The sequence below is a fragment of the Passer montanus genome, unplaced genomic scaffold, assembly GCF_014805655.1.
Source record: "Passer montanus isolate IOZ18808 unplaced genomic scaffold, ASM1480565v1 scaffold11, whole genome shotgun sequence".
NCBI classification, from domain to species: domain Eukaryota; kingdom Metazoa; phylum Chordata; class Aves; order Passeriformes; family Passeridae; genus Passer; species Passer montanus.
The window spans coordinates 5257481-5270302 of NW_024357613.1; positions in this window are offsets into that span (position 1 = coordinate 5257481).

Below are 12822 nucleotides of genomic sequence, written 5' to 3' on the forward strand. Positions count from 1 at the left end.
GGAATAATTTATTTCTGAGGAGAAAAAGCAAGAACAGATTAAAACCCTTAAAAAAAGTTTTGGTTGTGAGGATGGCCACCAATATCCTGAGCACTGAGATCAGATAAAGATTACCTCTTAAGGAATAGCATGGCCTTTTTTTCTCCAGTCATCTCAAGCTTTCTTACCTTAGAACAACATATCTGTGATTTAAATCTCTGCTAAATTTGATACTTTTGCCTTTCCAACTCTTTATACTTAAGAATTATATGAGAAAAAGTAAATCCTATATTGATGGGAGCTCAAGAGGAAAGGACTCCAAAAATTTCAGTAGAAGAAACAAAAATAAAAAAATGTATTTTTTTTCTACAAGGCAATGACTACTTCTAATTAAAAGTATGTTTAATTTAGAAGCTGTGCTGGCATTGCTCCTAGCATAATCATTACTGACAACTGTTAAAAAAACTTTAAATTAAAATAATATGGTGTCTGTTTTGTTTAGACATCCAGCTCTTTTGTATTTGTGTTCACGTAGAGAAGATTTTCACTTAGGATGAAATACATTCATAGCAATTATAGTTTTGCTACACTATGAACGGTGCAGATGTTTTAAAGAACGGTGTAATAAAATAAATTGTTGTAGTAAAATAAATTGTAATTCTTCAAATAAAACCACGAGTAAGATTTTAAATTTGGATTTATTCAGAAAAAAATATCTCCTAAATTTTGTCTCCAAGGATGTACATACTGTGTTGTAGGAAAAAACCAGAATACTTTCTAAAAATTATAGGTTCTTTGCTCTGGTGGGTATCATAGTGCATGGGAGTCACGTTGTTTCCTCAGAAAACAAATGTACTGAAAAAAATTTCAACACCTATTGAAAGGAATATATAGGCTAATTCATGATAACATTTCTTGTTAGAACCTGCTGGACAGGTGCAAGATAAATCCTTTTAAAATAATTTTTTATGATCCATCTTTGGAAGTAGTCAGTATTTAATCAGAAAAACATCAATAGCTCTTGTAAAAAAATAGTATTTCTTTTATTCTTTGTTATAAACACCTTTCAAATATTTTTGCTATTTCCCAAATATTTTCAGCACTTATGTAGGTAGAAATGAGATAGATTCTTGTAAGTCTTTATTTATGAACTTTTTTGGTTGGCATAGAAAATATAATGCTATAATTTGAAAGCTGAAAGCTTTTTCACATTTTATTAATTCTTTTGTTCTATTAATTCTCTAACATGCAATATGAAGCCTTGAAATGTGATCATTTATGGGATGGAAAGATTTAAGTTAATGAGTTTAGGACAGTTTGTGGAGAGACTAATATAAATTTTTCTGCCGTAAAAGAATTTTATATAATGGTTTTAAAGACATTTATTGATGATTCCAATGAAGTAGTGATATGTGCATTGATGGATGGTTTAAAGTTCTTATGAAAAGCAAATTAGATTTCTGACAAATATGTGTTTAGAAGATTTTCCAGCATATTTTTTTTCTATAACATATTGTTTTTAGTTTCCCAGGACAGAGACTGGGATTATAATAAAGAGATAATACTAGCAAGAATACTACAAAAGATCCTCTTTCTTTCTAGTCGTAAAAGATGTTAGTGTTGCTTAATGATTTTGCTTCAGTAACTCAATGAGTTTTAATAATTTAAATATGATTGTGTAGTGAGAAAAAAACCACAATATTTCAATATTATGAAATGTTAATCTAATATCACTCTAATCAGAATATCAAAAAAGGTTACTGATGCTTCACAAATCATAAAATGATATACAGATACGCTCTCAAGTACATCAATAACAGAGAACATTAATGTAGCCTTAAAGAATATATGTAATTTATATTAATGAATATTGTTTTGTCTGTTTGTACTGAAAATAATTATGAATATTATAGATGAATCAATAGTTCAATGTAATTAAATTTTTATATGTACTGGACTCTGATATTGCTTTTAAAGCTTACATTAGACCTTACGATACTTTTGGGAAAAGCACAAAATTGCACATGACAATAAAGTGGAATGTAGTAGGCAAAAACTAGATTCTAATCATCTCCAATATGCGATCAGGGTTAGGGTTAGAGTTAGGCTTAGGGTTAGGGTTACGGTTACAGTTAAGGTGAGGGTTAAGCTTAGTGTTAGGGGTAGGGTTAGGTTTAGGCTTAGGCTTAGGCTTAGGTTTAGGCTTAGGTTTAAGAATAGGGTTAGGGGTAGGGTTGGGGTAGGGTTAGGGTTACTGTTCCGGGTTAGGGTTAGGGTTAGGCTTAGGGATAGGGTTAGGTTTAGGTTTAGGGTTAGGTGTTAGGGTTAGGGTAAGGGTTAGAGTAAGGGTTAGGTTTAGGGTTAGTTTTAGGGTTAATGTTAGGGTTGGGGTTAGGTTTAGCGTTTAGGGTTATGGTTAGTGTTAGGGTAAGGCGTTAGGGTTAGTGTTAGGGTTAGGGTTAGGATTAGGGTTAGGCTTGGGTTTAGAAATGTCTAAATTCCTGGTTTAGGGTTAGGTGTTAGGGTTAGGGTAAGGGTTAGAGTAAGGGTTAGGTTTAGGGTTAGTTTTAGGGTTAATGTTAGGGTTGGGGTTAGGTTTAGCGTTTAGGGTTATGGTTAGTGTTAGGGTAAGGCGTTAGGGTTAGTGTTAGGGTTAGGGTTAGGATTAGGGTTAGGCTTGGGTTTAGAAATGTCTAAATTCCTTTGAAAATTTAAGGAGAAACTGTTTCCATCCTGAGTAAAAATGTCCAAAATATTTTGTCCCAGACAGGAATAGCTATAAGTTAATTGTAGAATCTAGGCCAATTATGATCTTAACATTAAAACAAAATTCTCATTTTGTAAGGGGAAAAATATAGTAGTGGTTAATGAACAGTGAGAGAAGAGAACATGGGCTATTAGTAGACAAACAAATCTATAAATATATATTAATAATCAATTCAAAGTTCTTTTCTTATTCTTGATATGCCTGAAATCAGAAATAGTCTGATCTTTGCAGTTTGTTCTGTGTTAAATTTGAGTAAATGTTAGTAGCTCATTGGCTTATCTCATTTACTTAAGAGAAACATTTTTTCCAGTTACTTTGATTTGTAAATATATCTTTTAAATAACTTCATAAAACTTTTATGTCCTCAGGGCTTTGGGAAATTAGAAAAAAAAGTGTTTTATTTTCTTAATTGGCTTGAAAAGGAAAATACACCACCCTACCCTCACTCCTCAAAAAAACAAGAAACCAAACTAAAACCCCCGCAAAGAACAAACAAATCCCTACAAACAATCAAATTGAAAAAAAATACCCTCAGGTAACTCCATTATCAAGACCCGTATGTTGCACACGTGCCAGTATTGAGCTCTCAGTGCTCAAATGTGTCCAGCATAAAGAATGCTAAGGTTTCCTCGCTGTTTCAACTCAAAAGAATTTCTTATAGGTCATAATCCTGGCAAATGAAGATGGGCTGTCTTCTCTATTAGGAGCTATGTGTGACTGAATACAACTGGACTGTATTTTTATATACAAACAGAGTAAGAAAACACTGTGCTGGTATTCCAAAAGGAACAGCTTTATAGAAGTGGAGGTAAATAGGATCAGAGGTAAAATGTAAACAGAATGTAAATGCCAGACAGGAATTAATTAAACTACATTTCCACCGTAGTGTTTGCACAGATATTAGCCAGGAGAATGTGGGATCTGTATCTTCCCCATTAGTAGCAGTACAAAAACTCATATTCACACCCAGTGGAGTTCATCCTGATTTAATGAAATATCTTAAGTACTGTGTTTTGAGCTCAAACTAGCCACCTGGTTCTTCAAGACAGAAAAAATCTCCTTGGATAGGATTTCTTTGACCAATATCTGCAACAAGTTAATCATTATCACATCTCAAATTGCAATTTAGTGTAGTTTATAACAACAGCATCCTAAGAGAAATCATCCTTTAGAATGTCTTTCTTCTCATCTTAAAATACATATCAACTGGAGCAGGGTCTAAAGAACAAGTCCTATGAAGAGCAGTTGGGTGAACTTGGGCCATTTATTCTAGAGAGAACAAGGATCAAGGGAGACCTTTTGGCTCTCTACAACCACCTGAAAGGAGGCTGGAGTGAGGTGGGTGTCAGTCTCGTCTCCCAGATATCAATTTATAGGATGAGAGGAAACAGCCACACCTTGTGCCAGGAAAGGTTCAGATTGCATGTTGGGAAAAAATTCTTCACAGAGTTGTCAAGCATTGGAACAGACTGTCCAAGGAAGTGGTCGAGTCACCATCCCTGGAGGTATTTAAAAGTCATGTAGATCTGGAGCTAGGGACATTTTTTAATGGTGGACTTAATAGTGTTGGATTTGAATGCTGTGATTTTAAAGGTCTTTTCCAACCTAAATGATTTTATTATTCCATTATCTGAAATAGTCAACAGAAACATATAATAGTTGTTTCTCCTCCGACTGTGAAAGTAGTTGTGGGCAATTAATTTACATGTAGATAGTTTTGTCTGACATTCCTAAAGTTAAGCATAATGAACTATACTCTTCAGGGCAGTAATTAATCTCTTTCAAAATCATTCCCTGGGAAGTGAAATGACTCTCTGAAGATACCTCTTTCTCTCCAGGTCCTTGGAATAAGGTAATGAGCTGAGAGATAATATATTTGTTTTGAGAGATGGCTTCTATTCATTGAGTGTCAATGTCTGCATATTGCATAGTTTGATACTTTCACCTTGTGGCTGCACATGGGGCTACTGCCACAGCTTCACAGTACTTAAAAGCCATCACAGAAGGAGATAGTCTGAAAGTAAGTTTAAACAGTAAGAAGATTCAGGTAAAGAAGGAAATTTAAAGCTTCAAATAATACAAGAAGGGAAAAGTGAGAATGCTTTGCCTCTCTATTGACTGATCAGAATTACAATAGTCTAAAACCAAAAGATGAAATCTCTAAGGAGTAAAGAGGGTTTAGCAGAAGAAGATTCTTTGAAAAATTAATTCACAAAGTTCTGGAGATGCAAGTACAGCTAAAGGGCACTTGGTTTCATTATCATAAAGTATCAGCTACAGTTTTCCAAAGTACTGGTCAGTGGAAATTCAGAAATTAATCTGAATATCATTGTACATATCAGCAGAGACAAATTTATGAATTTTCTCTGGAGTACTTCCCTGGAAGAATTTGTTTAATAAAAATTACAGCCTCATCTCAGAAAACACTAGGGAAGCCAAACCCATTTTTAAAGCGTGAAATGTGTTTGTTTTTTGATATGCCAACAAATCAAGATGACTACCTGGCTTGTGTAAAATGCTTCAGATACAGTATTAGCAAAACTATTGATAAGGCATTTGTGATAGTCAAGACTGAAACTATTAACAAGGTACAAGACATACTGACAATTGAAAATAAATGATGAATTTTGACTTGAATATAGCTACATTATCACAGAACTTAAAATCGTTCTTGAAAAGCCATACAATAGCAGTACTGTCAGTGTGCAAAGTGATCAGAAAATAAGTTTTACCTGTTTTAGCTACATATGTGTCCATTTGAATTTATACCCAGAAGCAGTAATAAAAGAAATGGACATTCTCCAAGCATGAGTCATCTGACCTATTTCAAATGTTTGCTTTAGCATGCAATGAATCAGCTTCTAAATGCACATTAATAATGAATACTTGTTCAAATTAATCTTTCATACAGTGTCTGTGAAAAGAAGAATGCAGGAACAATCCCTTACGAGTCCATGAGTCCAATACTTCAAAATATTTATAATAATTCTAGTGTAGCAGGTGTCTCAGGAAAGCAGCTGGTATTATTATAACTATCTTAAAGAATGAAAAGGCCTGCATGAACTCCTGAAAAGGGGAAGCATCGTGCATTTGTTGGAGAGAAAGAAAAGGAAACTTCCTTCAAGTACAGGAAATAGAACTGAGAAATGCTGTGTCTAAAGAAATACTTCAGGGAAGCACAAGGAATATTTTCATCAGGTTGAGTTTGTGAAGATATTACACCCTGAACCCATACCAAAACCTAATGCAAGATAATACTTTTCCCACAATATTCTAAGGCAAGACAACTCTGCTGTTGAGATAAGTTGCTTTGTGGGTTTCTGAGGTTTGGTATCTTTTGCTTAACCATCTAAATAAATCAGTAATTTAATAAAAATGTATACACAAATAGCTACTTTAATTACTATATTAAGATTCAGACAAAATTAATTTGATAACAATTATAAATAGGAAACTGGGAATTCTCCATAGCAAATGATAAAGCAATCCTGGAGCTTGTGTTCATCTATTCATATAAAAAAACCACATGACTATGGCATTAATAATGCATAAGAAGCAGAAATGTACTCATGACTCCCCTTGTAGTTAGAAAAATCAAAGTGGTAGATTCATATCAGGTGATGATGATGATGATGAAATATCTCCTACTCCCACAATAACTCTTGAGCTTGTTAAGCAGCAACTACTAAAACTAGGTAGTTTAAAATTTGTCTGGCATTCAATAATTTTAAAAGAGCTGGCTGGGGAGCTCCCTAGACAATTGACATTGATTTTTCAATAAGTCTTGGAAAACTAGGGAAGCTCCAGAGGACTGGAAGAAGTCTAATGGGTCAATACTTCAAAAAGACAAGCAGAATGAGCTACAATAATTAATTGTCCATAAAACAACTTCGGTTCCAGGAATACCCTAGAACATTTCATGAGAACTCCAAGAATAAAGGATTCAAAACAGGTAAAACAGAAAATGTAAATAAATTCTGATTCATTGAAAACAGAAGTTTTCAAATTTCTGTACTTTTTCATCAGATTACATGACTGATACATCACAGCTCTGAATCAATTCTTACCTGTATGTAAGTATTTTATTTCATATTAAAAAAGCATTTTAGAAACCAAATACTGAATGAGATTTCTTGTGTTGCTGAAATAATTCATCAACACATTCTTTTATGTATGACCTCCAAAACTAAAGTACTGTCTCAAAAGTACCCTTATTTTGCCCCTTTTTCCTAGAAGTCAACGTACAATAGCACTAAACCATTTAATTTCGTCACAGAAAGTACTGGTTTTATGATTATATGTAAATTTCAAAAAATCTTCATGTAAATCTTGTTCTGTGTATTTAAAAAGGTTTTCCCTTGGGATTTTATTTTTTTTTTTAATTTTGAACTCATTTTTGGTAGAGGATACAAAACCTTTATTATTCCAAAGGTGTTAACTCATTTAACAAGTTCTTCAGTCACTTTTCCGGCAGTGGGCTTCCATTTCCACAAACAGCTTTAAATGGCATCTTTATAAACACTTTTGGTTCATAATTCATACTATACTTGGGGGACAAGATCAACACAAAGTGGTGGGATGAATAATATCTACAGTAGGTAGAGAAAAACTAGAAAATAATCCTTTATTTTAACTTGCACATAAACCTTTTAAAGTCAAATTATTGCTCAACCTTTCAAGGTCATCCAAATCTTTCCATTTGCTATTTTAATCTTCAGCATTAATAGCATCTCACATCACCATATAATTAGAATAGATCTTTGAGCTAGTTGCTAATATCAGTCACCTTAAAATGATCAAAGACAAATTCATGAGGAACTCTATAAACAAATTCTATCAAGTCTCACAGCCCTCTCTTAGAATAATTTTCTTGTCTCTCATTTATTCATTTACACAATTTACAGTTCTTTGGCCCATCTTATTCATCATCATTAATAATTTCCCATGAGGTGCTAAACTAAATGTTTTATTAAAATCTGGGTAGATTAGATAAATCACATTTCTCTTGACTGTAGAAAACTATCTGATTATCCTAGGAGAAACAGCCTTTGAAAAACCATTTAAATTTGTTCCTATGTCGTTAATTGCTGGGGTTTTTTTAAGTATCATTAGATGATATCTAGTGTTTGGATAAGTCTAGTACGCAATTCTTACTCTTCTTCTCAATAGTACAATATTTGCTACTTTTCCATGAACAGAATTTTTAATTAAAAGGCTTTTTCACTCACATGATGTCACCAAGTAAAAGTTTATTTGGTGTTCTGAAAAGGAAATGTGGTTCATTAAGCTGCTAAGTTTCAGTTCTGATTCCACTAAGAGTTTTTTTGGACTTTGTATGTTGGGTGATGATTGTTGCTTTGTTTGGTGCTAAGTTCTTCTCATTACCTGATTTACTTTTGCTCCAGTTGTGTATCTATAGGTCTGCTTTTGATTTTGGTTATTTATTTTTTCAATAGGGTTTTCATATTTTTACTGTTTTGGGGGAAGATTTTTGGTTTTGTTTTTGTGGGTTTTTTTAAGAACTTCCGAGACCTTTGTTTATTTCATTTTGCTTTGTGAAATATAACTTGATTTATGTTTTCTGCTAATCACTAAGACAAGTTTCTTTGACAATAAACAATTTTTCCACTGTTTGTGGAATTTCTGACTACCCTTAACTTAGTGTTGATTTTTACTGTGAAATTTACAGGTCTTTTCTACAAATTACTTCAATACAAGTACATATATGTTCCCTTAGGAAACAGCATGAAAATTTTGACTACTGTGAGTGATATAAATTTTAAACCTGCTGTGCTTTCAGGTTATGAATAAATTCAGTAAATGGTTTTGTTAGCTTTTCAGAGTATCCCCTCTCTTTGATAGAAGCAACAACAATACATATTATTTTGTTTTTAATTTAACTTTCCAGAAAGGAAAGTTAGACATATCAGGACTTTCTGAAACATAAAGGTGTGGTTGTGTTCCCATAGTGACAATACTTGCAGAAGTATTATCTCTCTAACTACTTAAAAGGTACTTCAAAAAAGCCCACAGAGACTCTGCTTCCCACAACACTAAGGAACTTTAACATAGGAAATGCAACATGACAATATATTGTAAAGAAAGAGGCACTACTTATCAGTTATGTTGTCATTATTATTACTGATTCCTATTTTCAAATCAATTTTTTTTGCTAAAGTAATTAATAGAAAATCAAAATCCTTTTTACTCTTAATGGGGAATTATCTTCAAGCAGTTCTGTTTTCAGAAACTTCTACTGAATAAATCCATTTTTTAATTCTAAAGCATGTTAAAAATGACCTGGGGGAAAAATACTTTTACCGGAATTACTGGAATTCTTTACCAACTGAATTATATCAAGGAGCCTGTCTTTTTTAAAAATTCAAATATATCCTGAAAATAAAAGTATTTTTAAAATATGGGGTCTGCATTCCTTACTTACTACTTTGCCCTGAAAAACTTGGTGATCATGATGAGTAATTTACTAAGGATAAGACCCTGCTTCAGTGTTGTGGTCACAAAGGCTAAACAAAGCTTTAATGACAAAAAGAAAAAAAAAACTGACAGAAACATGGATTTTGTATTACCTCTGTAGATGATGTTGGTAACACTGCCTAATTTCCAGCAATTGACCTTTAGTTTTTTCCACTTTCATATTACCATAATGCAGTATTCATTTTCAGTGGTCACTGAAAGAAAAAGAACTGCTGAAATACCTAAATACCTAAATTATTAGAAAGGGGTTCAATATGGAATAGAAAAAAGAATTTCAATGTTGTGAAGAACAATCAATCCATTTAATTTGACAAGAGAAGATTAAGAAATTATTTAAGCACTATATAAAATTTGTATGTACTGAGTAGAATTGTTAGATTTTCAGGTGACAATGGAAATGTTTATGAATAAAAGAAAGATAATGTGGGCTGTAGATATAAAACGTAAGTATTTCATGTGTATCTGATATATGTATATTTTGACACTGCAGTACATGTATAATTTAAAACATTTCATTAAGTAAGTTTGGAGTTTGACACCTGCAAATTAATACCAATTTAATTTAATATGGTAACTGATTATTGGAATAATTTTTGCAGTGCAATAGAATTTTCCTGTCTCTAATTAATTTAAAAAAAATCAAGTTAAGATATATTGAGGTTGTGTTTAGGAATGACATTCCTAAAATCTTCTTCCAGAGCTACATTTTTCTCAGTTGACAACTTTGATTAATAAGGATTGAGATGGCCAAAATAGTCCTTCAGAACAGAAATATGCAAAGCACAGCTAATTGTTTACTTATAAGCAACCAATCATGAAAAGCTATACTGTGTTTCAACCATTCATTAAAATTTGTAGAGGAATTTCTGAGGATGAAACTGAAATAATTCTGTCATGGATCTGTTTGCAATATTCCTGGGGGTGGCACCCCTCTGATCTTATAGTATTGATGGTATTTGAACCTGATTATAACTGGTGTTTACAACACATCAATGGTTCTTTTTATTCATGAGTCAGAAGCTCGTGGTTTTGGTTGTCTTGTTTGGTCAGTTCAGATTTTTTGTTATGGGGTGTGTGTGGGTGTGGGTGTGTTAAAAGTACTGCCAAGAGAAAATAACTGTGTTTGGCTGGTAAAACACTGATGCATTGATGTTATATTTGCCACAGCATTCTCAGTTTAGGTTTCAGTGTCCCTCTGAACAGAAAATTATTATGATCCATGCTAGTTGAGAGTACAAAAAGTCAAGGTAAAGTTTTGTATATGTAGTAAATGTAATTTTTAAAAAATCACTTATCTCTTCTAAAGGCTACCACTGTGCTGTCCTCTATTTTTCTTTTAATGAACAGATGAAGAAATTTCCAGTGTAACCATTTATTTTCATTTTCTTGCAGAGATACACAGGGTCCAATTCACTAACATCCTGAGGGTCCTTATCCTTTATAATTAGAATTCAACTCTACTAGAAGAAATCTTAAATGGGAATAGAAAAAAGCAATGCATTGTCAAAATGTACAATCAGACAGGTATACAAAGAAATGGATCAGATCAATTTTTATATTCTGGTTTTTAGTGCATCCTTTTCTCTAATAATGTACAGGTATTCCTCACAAACCACTGATTTCCAAACAGCTTTGAAATTTATTTCATACACCAGGAGAAAATGATGTTGTTATTTCAGTTGGTGTCAGGTTATATTCTACAAGGATGTGGCTGTCTCCACTATTGATGAGAAAATTTCATTGTGGAAGATGGGGAAAAAATTACTTTGAGATTTTTGGTAATAAATATCACTATTGTTATCACTACTGTTATTATTGTAAGGGGAGATTTTGTTATTTTTCTCTCTTATGTTGAGTTCTTGGACAATTAAGCGGGCAATGTTCTGTTTTTTAGGAAAAGTAAGTAAAGTGACTTGACAGTAAAATTCCTGTATATGAGATATATTTTCTATATATTTGGCAGATCAAAGCAATTCTAGGATGGTCTTTCTCACAAGCACAGAGTCTCTTCTATATTGTCCAAAGTACAGAAATAAAGAAATTGATTCATTACATTGGTTAGCTCAGGTCTGCAACCTGGAGTTCCAAAGAAACAGCTGCAACCAAAAGATCAAATAAAATGGCATCTTGATGAGCAGTGCTGGAGGCCAATGATGCAGAGGAACATAGCATTTTCACCCTACTGTTAGCAAATGTGAGATTAAATCAATATTTTGAACTTTCACTTCCATGCTTGTGGGAACAGAACTTGATTACAATCCGTGGCAGTCAGAAGTCAGTAAGGGAAATTGGGAGTGTCATTAAGCAGAGAGAAAGGATTCAGTTCCATAGTCACAGGTGTTTAATCCCATTTGAAGTATGTTAGTTTACTTGTATGCATAGAAATGACAGATATGGCAGAGGGTATTGGAAGATCTCATATGACAGTGATCATTTGAGTCCCATGTAGCAAGTGAGCTAAAGATACCAGAATTGAACTGAGTATCTGCACAGGAGCATGCAGATACCCACACACAAAACTTAAGTTTGTACATCTTCAGATTGATCTAGAACTGACATCCACTACCAATTACATTGAATTGTCTTACATCTGTTGTAAAGCAGCAGCATGAATACAGCATATAAAGAACCAGAAGTGTTCCCTTAGCAAGCAAATAAAAAATAGGGGAAAGAAATGGTACCTGCAATGTGAATTTTATACAAAAACTAATAAATGGAGTCTTTTAGGAATATCAAAAGTCCAAATAAATCCCTGATATTTTGCCCGTCTTTACTATTAAAGAACTTGGACTCTCAGATATAGCAATTCTTTGTTAATAGTAGTTTGACTTGTTGTGGTAGCCTCTTTAAATCAAATACATACTTTATTTTTCAATATAAAAATATGAATAACAACAGGATTAATCTTGATAGGTTTAGTTAATTCATTTTTTAAAAAAATTGTGGGGCTTGGTCATGAAATGTAATGAAATAATTCAAAATTAAGCAGATTTGCTGAACACACAGCCACAAGAACGGAAGCATTACAGAGGTAATTTATCTGAATTATTGTAGAAGACAAAATGTTTCAAAACTTTCTCCCTTAAGGAAACAAAAAATTTAAATCATAACAAAAAAAGAAGATGCATTTCGATTTCTAAACAGTTTATAAAATTGTAGCAGGTGTCCAAATTAGAAGATATTGGAAAAGGCCCATTGTATATTCTGAAAGTAGTAAAGAATTTTTTTGTCACAAGTATTAGACTGTGTTTTAATTTTGAGTACTTCATTATACATTACAGTATATAGTACTATTTCTAAGTTTTGATAGAAGTGGGATTTGTTATATTTGATCCCCATAGTAAAGGAAAAAACATTTCATTTTGTAGACAACAGCCTAGAACAATGATTTCAGATATTTTTATTACTTAGATATTTCTATTTATCTATTTTTTTCTAATAATAGAAATTATTTTCTATAGTTCCAGTATGTAATTATATTCTATTATTATATTTAAATTAATTATACATAAATATAGAAATAATAACAATAATACACAATACAATAATAAAGATCAACCTTCTGTAAAGTCAGATGAATG